Below are 19,512 nucleotides of genomic sequence, written 5' to 3'. Positions count from 1 at the left end.
GTGAATTGCACGCATCGCAGCCACACTAAAATGAGAAGGACAACAACAACGGGAGCCACGAAAGGATGAGAATACAACTAGAAGTATTGCATTGCTCTTTGGGACTAACAACAGCCATAACAACTAGCACTACATTAGCGGTGCTTTGAGTCGTGCCTGTCGGAGCAGCTGCAATTTTGCAGCTTGGGTGCTAAGGAGCTGCTAGACGCGACTGAATAGTGTAGTATCGTTGCCATGGTCACGTGCCGCGGCTTTCGGTGACTGCTGCAGCTGCTCGCACGATTGGACTAAATGGGGGCCATGTTTTCCATGTTTCAGCCACACCGCAACAATTGTGAAACAAGCCAGAAAAATAGTGGCTTAGAATTGGTAAGCTTGCGTTGCAGCTGCTGTGGTCCTCCTGTGATAATTTCTTGTTGCTGTTATGGTCGTTAAGCCCCAACTGATAAGAGTACTCCTTAGGGAGTTTCAATTGTGAAATACTACAAAAGCCAAACCATTGTGACACGAAACAGACTTGGTCACATTGTCAGACAACTTTTTAGGAAAAATCAAAATTTCTTAAGTTACTTTTGGGTTTACCAATAATTTCAAATTAATATTTTTTTATTTCCTGTATAAAAGTGCCTTACACACAAATATTCACATTACGGTCACTCTCTTGATGTTAGTTATACTGTCATATAATCTATCATCTCTCCTGATACTTTGTTCTTCCGAATACATAATTTACAACGACGCGATCTTCCTTGATTGAAAAGTTAAATAGAACGGACGCTCGAAAATGAAAAGACGCGTTCTATTTATTTATTTTATTTTATTTCTCTCCCAGAACATTTGTATCATTATTAAGCTTACTAGAATTCAAGTATTCATAAAACATTTATCTTTAGGTTACGAACTTAAGAGGTCACGCCTTGAAAATAACATTTTTTCACCATTAAAACTGAAGCATGTTCTTTACTGTTTGTCAATTGCTTTGAGTAATTTCATACTCTGTATTTAATTTATATTTTTGGAGTAATGTTACTATGACGGACTCAGCACAAGCATTCTGGCAATATCAATATACAATCGGAGCAATTTTATTTTTAAAACGTTCTGAATTGAGTCAATAACTTTCATGACAACTGCAATTCACAATTTAAAGCAATAATAAATTTTTGTATGCATATCGTTATTTGCTTACTCAGATTAATTTAGTTGTTTTGTTTAGTTCTAAGTTCCTTAAAACTGTCTTTTAGATTTATTATTGTAAGTTATAAAAATAGATTCCCTATGAAGTTTAGCTTGAACTCAATGCATAGACGATTTATAGAATAGAGAGTACAAACACTTAGCCAAGCACCTCAATTTGCTTTATTAATTAGGCAAATGCACATTTTATAACCCAATGTCTTTTCAATTAGTTCTTATTTGGCTCTGTTTTTCTCTTACTCTCATTCTCTATGTCTTTTATGAGACATCTACACTCGCCAACATCTACAATATAATTTTGGCAAAACTTTGTTTTATGACTTGTGGCTTCGCCTCTGTTTCGACCGCAAAATAAACATTTACGTAATGCTCACAGTTTGTCTTTCTCGCATGTTCTGTAAAAGTTCTAAATGCCCAGTTTTGGCCCAAAATCCTATTTTATGTCTCTGCCCAGAAAGTTGCCGCAGTAATAAAAGAGATTACCTACACATAACATTAGAGTCGCCTTCAGTCTCCTCTAAACTAAAATTATTTTTTCTCCCCCTTCCAGAATACCACAAAAGCTGAAATCACTGAATGTAGTTACATTTGAAACGAAATTCTGCAGCTGCCTACAAGAAAGTTCAATTGCAACAGGGCACCTGTGGAAGGGGGGGAAAGTCACTTAATCTCAGTTAAAGCGCAATTTTGGAAAGCATGAGAATTCATTCTTAATTAAAAAGATAAAAAGATTTATTTATTTATTTATTAATATTGTATTTTAAATTATGACAGGTGATCGAAAGGATTCTCCGAAAACAATTTGAATTGCAATTAGAGAGATGTTGGTTTCCCCAGTGATTATGGTAAATGATGAAGTCAATCTGCTAGGAATTAGAAAGGAAAAATCGTATGGGATGAATTAAAATGCGAAAGTAAATAGAGGGCTCCCCAGAATAAACCACAAAATCATCACGCAACAAATTTCATTCTTGGTAGAAAGCACAGTAAGACGAAGTCATGTCTTCGGTTTTTAAGTTTTTATTTTTCTTACTCTGTCCTGTGTAGGAATTCTTTGAGTGCTATACAGTATCCAGTATTCAAGCTGCAGACTTAATGATTTTTGGCTTAAAGTTTACCAGTTAGCAGTATTTTTGCAAGTAGTTAAAATTTTATGAGGCAGTGCCTCCCTGAAGGCATTGTTTTTGCATTCAGCTGCCCAGTTTCTTGAACTTTTCGTTTTTCATCCCTCGCTTACACTTCTGTCGTAAGCCGTTCTATTTTATCTTGTATGGAAAGTCAGCGACGCATAGACTACGACACGTCACCGGACGATGCACCAAAACTCAAAATAAAACGAAACCCTACAACGAAAACTTGATAAAAACTTTTATCATAACAATTTGTGTTGCTCTGCGGTCCTCGAACAATGAACCAAGACCATCACATAGTCGACGTAGGCGATGCTCCTTGGAATTTCATTTGTGTATGAGCGTCTGCTGTGGACTGTGCCTAATGAGAAAAGTGTAAGTGCAACTTTCACAGAAACTGAAAACACACACTCACAATACTCAATCTAAGTTAGGTAAACTTAATGAAAGTATACTTAATGAATGAGATATTTTAAGGGTACGGGAGTCCAAAATTGCATTTCAACAAGGACATACGAAGAAAATAATCAGGAAATGATCACGATTCGTTTTCTTTATAATTTATATAAGTCATGCACGTATTGCAATAATTTGTTTAACTCTGACCGCTAAAAGCTGTATGCTTTGTATAAGATCACTTAGCAGAGACTCAAACCACTTTACAGTTTGAGGGAAGCTTTAGTCAAGATTTCTGACTGCCTTATTCAGCAATAGCAATGTCTTGTACGGTGGGATGACTAGCATACTAAGTGTAATTTTAAACAATAATAATTTAATTAATAATTTAATGATTTTACAAAGTAATTAATTTTAATGAATTTTTCTTTACTATAATAGATTATAAAAATACGAATTGTGAAATTAGAAATCCCTTAAATGTTTACTTTTAAAATAACTTTATATATACAATAACATATACAATTTTTGAACAACATGAATGTATAATTTATTTTTATGTTTAACGCATGTGATATTGCTCACAATTTTGTGAAAAACAATCCACTGTACTACACTGAAGTCAAGTTCGACACGAAACCCTCTGAGCTTTGCCTCAACTGATTCAGTTGACTGCTAGCGCTTTGCCTAAGCGATCATCGCGACGGTTAATTTGACGGAATTGGCCAACATAACGGGATTTCTTGCAGTTTATTTTCATTTAAATTGGTACGAATTATCAACCGGAAGTGTCACTATGTAAAAATACAATAAGTTTGAAAATGTGCGAATGGAATTAAAATAGTTTAACTTCGTTACCAGTGCAATTGCATATGTAAACGCAAATGTACAGGGAGCTACACTTGTGGGAGGCCTTGAAAGTATAAACAAACAGTTAAAGTTCAAGTTTTAGGCAGTTCAAAGTGGTTAAGACTGGCTTCCAGTTACAACATAAGCAACAATTACATCTATACCTACAACAACAGCAGCAACTTTAACCAAATTCAACCTATAGCTAATTGTTGCCCATCAAGTTAGCCAAGCAGAGAGTCAAAGCACAACATAAGCTTTTGTGTCTGCACACTCAACGACGCAACGGCATACCGTAAAAGCACAAGTAAGACTCAGCAGGTTCTCTTCTCTTAAGCAAGTAAAGCTGCAGCTGATCAGCTGCAGGCTGCAGCTTCAGCAGCGTTCGCGTATACATCTGATGTACACTCATGCCGTGTTTGTACTTCTTCGCTCTCTTTTGTGGACTCAGGCAGAATCAGAGTGATATCTGCAGAGTCGGTTATTTAACAACTTCGTGTGTTAAAGGTCAACGAAAGCTTTTGCTTATAGACGTTTTGCTTGAAATTTGTTTTCTTTTTATAAGCGTGCACCATTATTTAAAGATATTGACAACATGTGCCTTGCAATATTGATTCGGATTGATCAAACAACAGATTTTATTGTGCGTGGACGATAACAAATAATAATCAACTCAACGATTATACTAGCATTATAAATCAATCAACATAAATGACAGCACAGAGTTAAGCACAAGTAAATATACAAGAATACCTTGCCTGAACCATTTACAAAAGGCCTTTCATTTAGTTTGTGTATAAACATGTAATAATTTGGTGACATATTTTAAATTGCAGTAAGGTTGTGACCTGGGTCATTACGATGTATTAATAAACAAGAAAAATAAGCAAATCAGATTAAAAAAATTGTTGGATTACTTTCAATGAAAATTATAGTTTTAACGTCCGAGTTTTACAATTTTCAAGTTATCTTTCTTGCATGTCAATAACTACATTAAAATGTAAATGAAAATTATTAAAAAAATATATAATATGAGATCAGTTGTTTTGCTTTACTTCTAGTTTTATTTTAAATGGTAATAAAATAGGTACCACATAGTTCACTGCTGAGCTTACTCAACTGAATCTTTCTAAGATTTGTTTGCAATTTGCTTTAACCATAACTCTTTGCATGATGATGTATACGCCTCGTTGATGCTCGCATTTATTTCTGTTGAGGTATTTTTCTGTCAATCTGTTTGCTGACAAGCACGCCGCAGAACACGTTTTTGCATACAAATCGTATCAGGGTATTATGACACTACAACTAGTAAATTAACTGGTTTACCGACTCCAAAAATGGGCTAAGAAAAATTTTCAGTCTATGGCCTACATCAAGAATTCGAAATATTGCGGATGTGCCAGCTGACGGGTCTTAATTATTATACCCGCTACCCATGAGGTAGAAGGGTATTATAAATTTGTGCCGGCAGGAAATGTATGTAACAGGTAGAACGAGGCATATCCGACCCTATAAAGTATATTCTTCATCAGCATCAATAGCCGAGACGATCTAGCCATGTCCGTCTGTTTGTCTGTCCGTCTGTCCGTATGAAACACTGGATCTCAAAGATTATAAGAGATAGAGCTATAATGTTCGACAGCATTTTTATGTTTGCACGCGGATACCATTTGGTATATTTTTAGTATTTTTGCAATATTTTCGGTAGATTTAAAAAAATTACCGCAATATTTTGCTTTTATTCAAAATGGGTACCGGGTATCTCACAGTCGAGGACACTCGACTGTAGCTTTCTGACTTGTTTTTGTTCTCTTTGGTCGTTATGCCGTATTTCTTCCGATATATTAATTTTGTATATGTATGTATGTATTTGAATGGGGAGAAAGGGTATCTCATAGTCGAGCACTTCCGACTGTAGCTTCCCCAATTTTTGTTTGTGGATTACACTCACTATAATGTCTAAAGTATATACTGTTTACTTGGTGTATAATGCACATTATATTATATATGATAACTATGAATATACATATACTAATTAAGACAGATATTTTCAAAAGTATGGATGTTAAACCAAAGTATTATAAAGGTTTTCAGAATCAATTTGATAATCGACATTACAACAAATTACAGTATTTATGAAGTTTCAAACTGGTTAAAACAGCTTTTAACTCATTTGCGTTAGTAAGATTGGCGTATGTTTTGTTTCTTCAAGAGTCCACCACATCCATAGCATATGACTCATCAAATGTTATTCTTTTGTCTCTCTAGTCATTATTTTGAGATTTGCACAACACACTTCAAACCTGTTTTGGCATTACCGAAAATGATGCGGTATGTTTGAATAACAAATAGACCCGTTTGAATTTAGAAACTCTCCTTCTTCTACCTAATTAACTCAATTTTAAAGATGATTTGAATGTCGTTATAATCGCTAAAATGGGTATTTAGGTATCTAGTAGTAAAGGATACTCCACTATGAGTATTCCACCATCTTTACGACGTAAATGTATTTTCTACAAGTAGAAACAATTAGTTATTTCACTGTTAAAGTATTAGGAATAGAACAAACAGTAATATTGCATATGGGTAATTCCATGGCGAAATTTTGTCCCGTGCGAGACTTTTACAGTGCACTGCAGTGAAAATAACATAAACTGAAACAATTTTAAAAATAAGTGAATGTTATTCTTAAAGCTCTAGATAAGCACTATATTTAGAGCAAGATTGATTTTAGGAACTTGATCTGTTTTCCGATAAAATATATAATTTCGTTCATTTTTGGTTTTGTGTACGAATTGGTTAATTTTTGCAATTATCACAACAGAAAACAAAACAGAAAAAATCAAAAACCATTCTTAGCTCTAATTAAAGTACTTATCTAGAGCTATAAAAATAAACTTTTCTTATTTTCAAAATTGTTTCAGTTTATGTTATTTTCAATGTAAAGAGTCTCGCACGGGACAAATTCCGTTTTGGAATTACCCATATGCATGTTAAAACAAATATATTTTTGTGAATGAACCCTAGCTTAAACATATAATAATAATAATAATAATAATAATAATAATAATAATAATAATAATAATAATAATTTTTTTTTTTTTTTTTTGAGGTAGGGAAGAAAATGTCTACACACCACCATAGCGACGTCTCAAACTATGGCTGTGCGGGGATCGCATATGCATGCTGACCCGCTAAAAACTCCCCTTTCGCTGTTTCAGGGCGGAGTTTCCCAGCCCGGAACCGCATTGAATGCGCATAACTTCAGGCTGGGCGCTCTGGTGTTTTTTAGCTCATCGTTTCGCCTGCGTCCAGGCGCCTCTTTTTGCGTCGGAGGATTCTCTCGACGTGTCTCGTTATTAATTTCCAGTTTTGCTCGTTTCTTACGAGCAGATTGGCAACGTTTTGAGGTCTCCAGATTCCATCGATCTGCGATTCAAGTAGCTCTCTGTCTGTTTGCCACTGAGTGCATGAGAAAAAAGTATGCTCTGCGTCATCTATATCGGCATCGCCATACACGCAGCTTGGCTGTTGGCGTAGTCCTCTTTGGTGCAGGTACTTTCCGAAGTATCCGTGCCCAGAAAGCAGCTGTGTCAAATAGTAGTTTACTTCACCGAAATCTCGGTTGCTCCATATTTTACGTCAGGTATTTGTTTGGCAGTCCACCTACCGGTTTCGTCGTTTGTCCAGCGATCTTGCCACTGTTGCATAGTTTCCTCTCTGGGGTCGGTGTTAGTTTCTTGGTTATTTTGGCGCTTTAGCCAGGTGCGCCGTCGCTCTCTGGCCTTCAGATCTATGGGGATTTCGCTGCTAATCACCAAGACTGCTGCTGTCGACACTGTCCGGTATGCGGACGTTACTCTAAGTCGCCGTCCTCTGAACGGCCAACAGTGTTTTGCATTTTTGTTGTATGGTCAGGGTGTCTGCCCATGCTTCAGAGCCGTAAAGCAGTATTGAGTTTACTGTTGACATCAGCAGTTTACGCTTGCCCTCAGTTGGGCCACCAACGTTTGCCATCAGCTTACTGAGTGATGCCACTGCCCTTGACGCTTTTCCACTGTGTGGTTTATTTGGGTCCAGAAAGTCATTCTTGGGTCGATACGGATGCCTAAGTAGTTGAGTGATAATTTTGTTTTATTATGTCGTCGCTCACGTGCATGTTCACTTCCAGAGGGATGTGCCGTTTTGTTAGAATTATTAGTTCTGTCTTCTCTGTGGCGAGCTTTAGACCGTGGGTTTCGAACCAAGCCATTGCTCGCATCATGACTTGGTTTAGCTTCCGCTGCGCTTCCGTCATGTCGCGTGCCTTAATGATGGCGGCGATGTCGTCGGCGAACCCGACCAGGTTGCAGTCGTCCGGCATTTCTATTGAAAATATGCTGTCATAGCTAGCGTTCCACAGGTCCGGGCCGAGGATAGAGCCCTGTGCAGCACCCGAAGTGACGGTCTTTCGCCTGGTCCCACTTTGCGTCTGGTATATCAGCTCTCGTTTGCTTAGGTAGCTGCGGACCATGCGCATCAGGTAGGCTGGTGTTCCGAAGCGTTTTCTAACGCGTCGATGACGTTAGTCCATCGCAGACTGTTGAAGGCGTTTCTAACGTCAAGAGCGGCCAGGAGCACTATTTTTCTGGAGTAGGCGTTTCCTCTCTGTGCGTCGCTTACCGCTTCTATGACGCACTGCAGCGCTCCAGCTGTCGATCTACCTGGTCGAAAGCCATGCTGTCTGTTTGATAGGCCACCTGCCCTTTCTATGGCTGTAGATAACCGAGGTTTTATTAATCTTTCTAGCAGTTTCCCGCTGTGTCAAGCATGCATAGCGGGCGATATGCACTTGGGGTAGCTGGGTCTCCTTTCCTTTGTCTATTAGCATTAGGTGCTGACGCTTCCACACCTCTGGAAAAATTCCTTCCATCAAGCAAGCATTATACATGTTTAGCAGGATTTTCGGGCGTGCGTCTGTTATGGCTTTTAATGCTTCGGATGGAATCCCATCGGGTCCGGGTGCCTTGTTGTTTTTCAATGATTTTGCTGCCGATCTGAGTTCATTCTCTGTAAAGAAAGGAGGCTCTTCGAGGGCGGGCGTCTCGGGGTCGGTGCGTCGTTCGTGCTGTGGGAAGAGCGTGTTGACTATATTGGCCATGACGTTTTCGTTGAGCTCCGGAGTCGGCCTTTGCGCTCTAGCTTGCGCGTTACGATTTTGTAGCCAAGACCCCATGGGTTGGTATTTATGTCGCTTCGTAGCTCTTCCCATTTGCTCTTTTTGCTGTGGACAATGGCAAGTTTAAGGCGCTTTCTAGCTTCTTTGTGCTCCTCGATTTCCGCCGTAGCACTGCTTCGAGATCTGGCTCTAGTCATTTTCCTTCTCGCGCGTAGGCAGGCTTTTCGGAGCTTCGCGATCTGCTCGTTCCACCAGTAGGCAGCTTTCCTTTTAAGGAAGTTTGTCGTTTTGGGCATCGCTACGGCGCAAGATTGCTCTATGGCGCGCATGGTGTGGCGTACTATGCTTCTTGCGTCCCTAGGGTCTACGGCTGTTTCCATACTTGCGTCGAGTACTTCGATGAGTTTCTCGGTGTCCAGTTTTTCGCGTTCCACCTTCGGGTGGTTTTCTTATCATGATCGGGCCGACGTCTATGGTTTGGATTTATGGAGAAGCAGATATACTGGTGGTCACTGCCCGTGTAGTCCTCCAAGACACCCCACTCCTGTAGTTTGCTCGCTGCTCTTTCTGTCGCCAGAGTGATATCTGGGATTGTGCCCTCGCATCCTGGTCTGCAAAAGTCGGTGTGGACCCTTCATTTGCGACCACTAGCCCGAGCCTGGCAGCCATGTCAAGTACCCGTCTGCCCCGGGGGTTTGTTGTCGGCATGCCCCACTCGATGGCTCTAGAGTTGAAATCACCCGCGATGATCAAGTCTCCGCCAAGCTGCTGTGCTTGGTCTTCTATTGCGTCTAGCTTCGTCTTAAATTCATTTATACTGTCACTAGGCGTCAGGTAGCAGCTCATGATAGTACAGATTTTAGTTTGTGCCCATACGAAGCCTTGTCCGGCACCACTTCTTGTGACGGTGAAGTTGTTCATGTTTGGCAGCCAGATGGCTGCCGTCCCAGTGTTGTCAGTTAGGAATGTACCATTTTTGGGAGTCTTGTACTGCTCGCTGATGATGACAACATCAACCGCCTTCTCTAGCACGAGCTGAGAGAGAAGCGAGTCGGCTGTTTTGCTCCGGTGCATGTTTGCTTGGAGGATCTTCATCTTTGGGCTCTTACCGATGCACATTTGCTGGAGGCAGGGATGTGGTCAACTGGTTTCAGTCCGGCAGTGACGCACACGCAGCATTTAGGAGGATTTTTGCATTCCTTGTGCTTGTGTCCAATTTCGCCGCACCGGATGCAAAGGTTTCTTCTGTCTGGGCCTTTGCACTCTCTTTGGGTGTGACCCGACTCGAAACATCTAAAGCAGCGCGTGGGAATTGTTTGCATGCGCATTCTGGCGCGAATCCAGCCAACAGTTAATTTTTCTGCTTTGAGAAGCGTCTCTGCAGCTTCAGTTTGGAGTGTGACATATGCTCTCACTTGTTCCCGACTATTTGGTTTTGTCACCACTACCTTAAGTCGGTCCCCTATGTCCGGGAGGATCTTCTGTATGGCTTCCTCGACTTCGTTGGCTGTAGTGAGTGCGTCTAGATCCCGGATTTCCAGCGTGCTCGTCGGTTTGAGTTCCTTTACTTCCGCAGTTTTTTGTAGGGCACCTTTGATTTTGTTAATGAAATCGGTGCTCACTTGGGTGCCTTTTTTCATTTCTAGTAGTAGCGCTCCAGACATTGTTTTTCGAACTGCATGAATTTTAATGTCAGCGTCGTTTGGGTCCACAGTTTCCTTAAGGCTTTTAAGTATGTCTGCATAAGTGTGTCCTTCGTTTGGTTTCACAAGAAGGGCTTCATTTTTTGGCCGTCTTTTTTGAGTGCTGCCTTTCTCTGAGTTTGGCTTGACTCCTGAGGGTTTATTTTGTTCGCCGCCAGTTGTTTGTTTGGGTGCGCTGGATTTTTGCTTCTGTGCTTTATCAGCCTTTGACTGCACAACCTGCCAGTTTGCGCATGTGCTTGTGGCGCATGGTTTCTTTGTGTTTGGTGTGTCGACGTCCACTGGGCTTGGGAGGGGCCGTTTTGACTGCGGAGCGGCAGAGGTTTTCGGCGTAGTCGATTCATCCACGTTGTTTTTTTTAATGTCGCTTATGCGTTTACCTTCAGCCTCCTGGCTTAGCCAGTTTCGTCGGTATGTTTCCACTTGGTCGAGAATTTCATCGAGTTCGCCGACTCCTTGCTTAACATCTCTAGAGATGTTTTTGGATCTTCATTGCGGCTTTCATGTTTCGCAAAACCCGCCGGCACTCTTGCAGTGCATTTTCTTCTTCCGTCGCATCTTTATTATGAATTCTTGCCGTGGGGAAGAGTTGATCCTTGTTTGTTGCGCTGGATTTGTGTTTGTTTTTGCGCTGTGAGTGGTGCTACATCGTGTGGAATCCTTGGTGTTTCTATGTCACCTACCCTCGAGAGTAGAACATTTCTAGGTGTGCTATCTTCGTTTTGTTGTAGCTTGGGCTTGCTCGTGCTCAGGGAGTCAGCTTTGTTTGCTTCCATGGCGTCAGCTTGCTTAGGTGGTGTTCTCGCTGTTTTCGTGTTTTTGTTGAAGATATTTTCTTCCATCTCTTTCTCTTTTGTTTGTGTGGTTTTGTTGTTTGTATGTTCATGCTATATGGGTCCAAACTTTAGGCCGCTATCTCCTCGCGTATGTACAGTTACCTTGTTTCGTCCCCATGGGTCCCTTTGCAAGCAGTGAGGTCCATGCGATGGGTTGATGCGAGCTCTTATGGAACTCGTATTCAGAGCCAGGACGGCGTTAAGCAGGAGTGAAACTCAACTGCACCTGTACCATCGAATCAACGATGATCACGGTTCGAACGTACCTAAAGACTCGCTACGTTTTAATAGGGCGGAGGTAACCTTAGCATTTGCCCGTCAGCCATTTCGCCAGGGGTTCAATCTGGGTACTGAGGTGAAAGATTGCCTTGGTTATCAGCGAGCGAATCTTCTTTTGTGTCTCCCGATCCGGAGAAAGACATGTTTGATAGCCGTCCAATGTGGAACAGACGCTAACCAGTTTGCCGCCCGATTCGGGAACAGACGCATACTGGATTTTTACGCCTTCTCACCTTAGCTAAGAAGCTATCGGATGATAGCTGCCCCATAATAATAATAATAATAATAATAATAATAATAATAATAATAATAATAATAATAATAATAATAATAATAATAATAATAATAATAATAATAATAATAATAATAATAATAATAATAATAATAATAATAATAATAATAATAATAATAATAATAATAATAATAATAATAATAATAATAATAATAATAATAATAATAATAATAATAATAATAATAATATAATAATATATATATATATATAATATATAATAATATATATATATAATATATATATATATATAATAATATATAATAATAAATCAGCTGTTCAAGTGAAAGCCTTGTGTATATCTGCTTTGAAGTTAATTGTGCACTGCACAGGAAAAACTTAATATGTACAAAAATAAAATTTACGTGTATTCTTCAGGGCTCTACATCTGCACAATCTTAAAAATACTAATAATTTAAACAAATAATATTTATATCATCTGAGAGATAATTATTCATTGTTATATGCCACGGCATAAACTTGTAAAACAAGATCAAATTGCATACTATAATTATTTTACATTTTGTTTTACTCTGTCCGAAGGTACTTAAGGAGAAATAACAAATATGAAACCTATATTTGATTGTGCTCGATTGTGAGATAACGTACGCATTTTTAATAAAAGTAAAACAGAATATATAAAATTATTATACCAGAAAAGTACTTAAATATACCAAAGACTATATTTGTATAAAATACAATATACCAGATTGACAGCTAAGGCAACTGAGACCCGATTGTAGTAGGTTTTTACTAAAGTATTTCCTTCAAGAATTTGTATTTCATCGCAACAACATTTTTAGCAATCATGGACTGTTGTTATTATGTGTGTGTGTACCAACTTTAGCTTTATACATGGGCGGAACTGGGCGTGGTAATTTAAAACCAAATTGATTTACCTACAAAAAAATAAATTGTCGAAAAAAATCATATCTTTACCCCCATAGTCTCTGGTCAAGAATATAGATATATACTTTATGAAGTTGACTTCTTCTGTCTGTTACATACTATACATACATTTACTGGAGGCACGAATTTATAACACTCTTCTACCCTATTGGTAAAGGGGTATAAAAATAAGTATTTTCATCGATAATTAGTCCTCTTTTCAATCCTCTTGCATATTGAACAAATAGAAGTGCTATTAGAAATTAATAGGACTGCAAATCTCCAATCAACTAATTCATTATTATTTAACATACATCTTAAAAACAGGTCTTATCTGAATTTATATCAATCAAAGTTTGTTTGGTAATGCAAGCGAGAACGCGATAGTCGATTGCCAAAGCAAGAGTTGTCTGATTGTGTCTACCACATAAAGACACATATTTATGTGCATAAGTTACATATTAATCAGTGATTATTGACAGCTTTCGGATGTTACTGCTTTTGTACTGATTTATTGCTTTATTAAGGTAATAAAATTATTAGCGTTTTTATTAGTCCTACAATAAGCAAGAGCAAGAAATTAAACGACGTGTGAATTGTTTAAACAATGATAATAACAATGAGGTGCATACGACAATTGTTATCGTTATAAACGAGAGCAATAATAGTGCATTTACTTCATGATGGCTAGACACAGAATTTTATCTTTATAAAAGCAATCACATCGACGAACAAAGAACAGTTTGCGTGTCTACCATTCAGAAATCAGATATCTATTGTTGGGCCGATAAGAATTTGCTGCATTTCATTGCGCAATACGAAATAACTAGATTGCATTTTATATTTATGACCCATTTTTGGAATTGTCGCTCATAAGATGTAGTTCCCGAAGGAAAAAATAATCAATTAGGATGATAGAAGTGGTTGGAATTTGAAAGTCTCACGTATTTATTGTTATTATTGTTAACTTAAACATAGAAAATTTGTGTAGCGTGATTAATCTAAAGGTATAAAATTTAGTAGTATCAAATTATCACCATTAGATCAGGATACATAGTACACATAAATGCGTTGAGAAAGCTCATATAAATTTATATTTTGCGTTCAAAGAAAAGTATGAATCAATTGTCTTACGCTTTAATACAAAGAATATTCCCTAATGTGATCTCACATTTTTTTAAAATTCCGAGAATAATTTAGATTTTTAAATATCTCTTCGGTTACTTTACAATGGCAAAAGTCTTTGGAATAACACTGTGCATGTCATAACCTCAATTGTAATTTTATTTTATTTTATCATGATATCTTTCTGCTCATCGCTAACATCATAAAAATTGCAACTCTTGAAACCTGCAAACACAGAATTCTGTCTAGGGCCGTCTGCACTTGCTTTTATATCGCTCATCATCAGCCGAATTTATTCGTTATCTATATCACGACAGTGAAATCAGTTGTATACCATGTAGTCATATACTGTTTTTTCATCATAACTATGAGGAAGTTTGCAATGTAGACAGATTGTAGTGAATAAACTCACTGTTTTTGTGTTAAGAAGAATTAACATTAAGTTAGGGTGTCTTGGCATCGTCCAAACTTTAGAATACGACAATGTGAGTCAACTTAATTTAAGCGTTATTACTGGCTTTTATCTGTAAGTTGTTTCATTTTATCTGATTGTCAGTTTTACAACACTTTCACAACTCAGCGGAAAATCCGCAGCGACAGCAGTCGCAGTGATTATTGTTAGCTCGCAGCTCATAGAAGACACCAACCAAAAATTCAAAAATATTGCAGAGATAAACAACATGAAATCATTGCAACAGAATCCGGCCTTTGTGGGTGACGATGGACACAGCACAACCAGCACATTGGCCATGTCGGTAAGTGGCCAAAATCTACACATATGTCCCAGTATCTTTGACCTCAGCTAATCGTTGCAAACACACTCACACACACACACACGCGGGTATACATAGTCATTGCCAGGACAACCAGCAGAGACAAGAGATGATGCTGAGCACGCTGCGGGCAAAACGCCAACGGGACAAAATGAACGCGACACCTGGGGTAAGGGTGTGGAGTTCCTAATGTCCTGCATAGCGATGTCTGTCGGCCTGGGCAATGTTTGGCGCTTTCCGTTCACAGCCCTCGACAATGGAGGAGGCGCTTTCCTCATACCATATCTCATTGTGCTCTTTCTAATTGGCAAACCCATTTACTACCTGGAAATGGTAATTGGACAATTTTCAAGCCGCGGATCCGTTAAGGTCTTCGATTTGTGCCCTGCAATGAAAGGTAAGAGCCGCATTCTGGTATTAGCATTGTCTGGTCGATATTGTAATGCCCTGACATTTCATCGGTGACATTTGCTTTAAAAAACGGTAGTTAATACCTTCCATGAGTACCATTTCGTCCGCTTATATTAGTCGAGTACTGATCCTTACCTGAGAATTATTAAGTTTTACCAATAATGTATCTTATCTTATATGTAAGTAATTCCCAATCAATAGATGTTTGGTAATAGGAAATCAATTAGCTCACATATTATTATGGTATTTTCTATTTATTATTATTACTTGTACTATTTTGCAATTCATCTTGTTCATCGCTATCGCATCAAATTCACATCTCTAGGCGTAGGCATTGGTCAGGTGATATCGATATCATTTGTCACGACCTACTACGTAGGAATAATGGGTATAACACTCTGTTATTTCTACGACTCGTTTCGTACCCGCTGCCCTGGTCCGAGTGTCGTCCGGATTGGGGACTCACTGTGTGGCCTCCAGTCAGAGCAACACCAGCATCAGTTCCAGCTTGGATTTCAGTCCAGCGTGGTCGACCCCGTCGTCATCGTCGTCGTCGCCGCAGGAGCAACAACAGCTCGTCGCCTCCGCGGAGTTGTACTTTCTGTAAGTGGTATTTGCTCCCAATATCCATAGATCCCAAACACCTTTTCCGGTCTCCTGTTTTGTAGTTTGTAAAGTATTAACTATGTTGGTGTGGCGCATGACTTATTTTTGGTGGTGTTTTTGTACCGTAATCTTATCGTGGCACTATCACCTAGAACTGGGCTTGATTCAGTGCCAGATAGAGATTCAAGTTTATGTCCGTTCAATGCTCGCTTTATTGGCTTGGAACGTTAATTGAACGAGTGAGTAAGTTTCCTCTTCTCTGCTCATGATGCAACATTCCATATTGACGTCAATTGAGTGAACTGAGGATAGAATGCTGCAATAGCCCTAAGCGATTGCAACAGCCACTTAGAGGTTACTTCAATTGGTTCTCACGAATCGAAAAACACGAATCGGGGCGAGGGTGATCCGAATTCAAGTAGTGGGGACCAAAGTATAATAACTTTAAGTTAATTATATCGATTAGAACTGTATTATTATTATCAATTCCTAGTTTGGCTCTGTGTACTCTACATCTGTTTGGAACTAACCCACACTAATCACCAATCGTTTTACATCGCATCCTTAACACAATTCAAGGTGTTCAGCTTCATAATCGCAAATAATCAACTCAGTCATTTTATCCGTTGATCTTTTCTCAATCATCAAGGTGTTGGCGTTGGCCAGGCATTCCAGGTGTTCATGTTAAGCACATATTACGCCTCTCTGGTGGCCATATTCTGTCGATACTTTGTCGACTCATTTCACAACCCGTTGCCATGGGCGACGTGCCGCGTGGAATGGGGCGAGAACTGTATTGATTCAGCGCCAGGCGACAGCAAAATCAATTGGAATCGTGGACTAAATTCTCAAGCTGATAATGACTCAGATCGCATAACATCCAGTTCGGAACTGTACTATGTGTAAGTGCTGTGAGGCTTGCCTGATGTAATCTTTAATGATCAGTTTGCTTCGATCTCCTAGTTGCTTAATTCCTTTCTAAGAGCATGCGGTGTTGGCTGTAGTTTCTTCTCTTTAAGCTTATCTTGATGGTTTTTCTTTTTCTGATAAACATTTGACTTTATCTTCTCAGCAAAGAGGTTCTTCGCGAAAAGGATCAAATTGCTGATGGCATTGGGCTGCCCAACTGGGAACTTGTGATTGGTCTGTTCGTCTCTTGGACGTGTGTCTTCCTCATTATTCGCCGTGGCGTCAAGAGCTCCGGCAAGGCATCTTACTTCCTTGCCTTATTTCCTTATGTCATAATGGGCGTTCTTCTCGTTCGAGCTGTTACTTTGCCTGGCTCCCTCGATGGGATTTACTATTTCATCAAGCCGAATTGGGAAAAGATTTTGGACCCCAAAGTATGGTATGCCGCTGTCACGCAATGCTTCTACTCTCTGTCCGTCTGTTTCGGCAACATCATAATGTACTCCTCGTTCAACAAATTTGGCCACAATGTTCATCGAGACGCAACAATTGTGACAGCTTTGGATACGGCCACTTCCCTCCTTGCGGGTTTCACCATCTTTGGAATCTTGGGTCATTTAGCCCATGAGATCGGTACCGAAGACATTGGCAAAGTGGTGAAGGGCGGGGCTGGACTGGCCTTCATATCGTATCCTGATGCCATCGCAAAATTCAAGCAGCTGCCGCAAATCTTCTCCGTCCTCTTCTTCCTTATGCTCTTCGTACTGGGTATCGGCTCCAACATAGCTATGACCTCATGTACGGTGACCGCTATTCGTGATCGTTTCCCCAACTTTAAGCAATGGCAATGCTCTTTTGCTCATTGCCGTCGTTAGTTTTCTCATTGGTCTGATGTACATCACGCCGGTAAGCTGCAGCTTTATTTTCATTTAGTCGGCAATTAAACTAACTTATTTTTGTTTAGGGTGGTCAATATATGCTTACGCTTGTCGACTTCTTTGGAGCCTCGATGATTGCCTTAGTTCTGGGGATTGCTGAGCTGTACACTATTGGCTGGATCTATGGCACAGATCGACTTTGCAAAGACATTGAGTTCATGCTGGGTCGCAAGGTGGGACTCTACTGGCGACTTTGCTGGGGCGTCTTCACCCCGCTCATCATGACCGTAATCCTGATATATTTCTACGCCACCTACGAGCCACTCACCTATAACAATCAATACTATCCCGCCTGGGCTTATGGTAAGTCTATAAAGAAGTCCAACTTTCTGTAAAACGCATTGAATTTTTTTCGTTCTTTTAGGGGTTGGTTGGTGTATAACAGCCTTTGGAATTGTACAGTTGCCCATTTGGATGATTGTGGCCATCATTAGAGAGCCGGGCAGTACTCTGGGCGAAAAGGTGCGAGGTGCCTTCCGACCCAAAAAGAATTGGGGACCCATGGATCCACTGCTTAGAGAACAGTACAACAAGGAAATTCAGCACGAGCTGGTACCCAAACGAGCAAGGGATTTTGGGCCAGTATCAGGCAGAATATCTTTGGTTAGGTTAAATATAGATCTCCGAGCTCCCAAGTGGTGAAAAGAATTTGATATATGTATATGTGCAAACATGAATTTATTAACTGTGCCAATTAAATATTTTTGAAAAACAATTTTCATCATTTGTCATTCAAAGAAATATAATTTTTATTTTTATAATTTATAGCCTGTTTCCACATCACCAAAAGTTTGGGTATTCCCCATGTATTTCAATATATTTGAAATGTCACATTTGCCCCGTGTAAAATCTCATACAAATAAGAAAAATAACCAACATACATATAGTATTATATTCTCACATTCGTGAGAAATGTGTAAATTTGGCTAACATTTTTCCGTATATTTTTGAAGTTACGTGGTGTTTATCAAGTTGAAATCAAACCATAATACAAAATGAGTTCAAAGTTGGCAAATTGCACCATTGATTTTGATATGTCTATCATTCTTATTACATTTTTAATGGCTCGCTTTTTTATAATTTAGTTATTGAAGTTTGGTTTCATTCATTTTCAATTTTCGTCTGAGCGGCCTCACTTAAAATTTACGATCAATTATGAAAATATTTAGTGGTTGTAAAAAAAGGTTATTAGTTTTACTAATACTTTCACTTTTTAACTTTTCAACAATTTATACTAATCCTATTTTTTATTAACACGTAATCTTAACATACCTGCTATTATTGCTGGCATTTGAAGAATAGTTTTGGATTCTCCGACTTTGACTCCCGAAGTTTTTAAACTGAATTAGATTTCACTGTGTTCCGAAATACAATTTTTCGTGTAATACAAGATTTCAACTAGACAAAGAGCCAAATGTGTAATCATTAATATTTTATCTCTCACCTCTAACAAATTTGTTTCAATGCGGACCTCAAGATGATCTAATCCCAAATTGACCATACCGTGGCAAATTCGGCAAATCTCGCAAAAAAAAAAAAAATTCAAACAGAAATGTTGTGTACTTTATCTCACTAACGGCGGCATCAACTCAAACAAAGACCTAAAGTCCAAATGAAAGACGGGTCGCTGGCATCTTCGAGATAATTGCTTTGATAAGGACGCGACGGACCCAGGACCCCAGTTCGTTGGTTTTTTTCTTGTTCTCGGTATAAATGTCGCCAAATATTTACATGTCGCGGCAATGAAAAAGACCCAACAGTTGGTTTTTATTTTTCTTTTTTGTGGCTCCCTCTATGCCCGCATTTGGCCTGCGGCTTGACTTTTTCCGGCTGTCCGGCTTCCTGACTTGGAACTGCGAACTGGGCCGAGTCCGGATGGTTGGCGCATTGCTGAAAACCGCATAAAGTCATTGTCACAGCAAATGGATTAATTTTCGCGGCACGTTGTCATTTTGCTGTTTCACTCACACACACACACACACACGAGCGCTCTCACTCGCTCTTTATGAAGAAATTAAAAAGCAC

At 39.3% G+C, this 19,512-nt stretch overlaps 1 pseudogene; it reads left to right on the top strand.

The window, feature by feature from the left end:
* The first annotated feature begins 3,539 nt into the window (after positions 1-3,539).
* On the top strand, positions 3,540-18,198 carry LOC133849850 (sodium-dependent nutrient amino acid transporter 1-like; annotated as a pseudogene).
* Positions 18,199-19,512: the final 1,314 nt, after the last annotated feature.

Source organism: Drosophila sulfurigaster, unplaced genomic scaffold, assembly GCF_023558435.1.
Source record: "Drosophila sulfurigaster albostrigata strain 15112-1811.04 unplaced genomic scaffold, ASM2355843v2 ctg112_pilon, whole genome shotgun sequence".
NCBI classification, from domain to species: Eukaryota; Metazoa; Arthropoda; class Insecta; order Diptera; family Drosophilidae; genus Drosophila; species Drosophila sulfurigaster.
The sequence above is the reverse complement of the archived record's forward strand: the minus strand, read 5'-3'. Positions and strand labels throughout refer to the sequence as shown.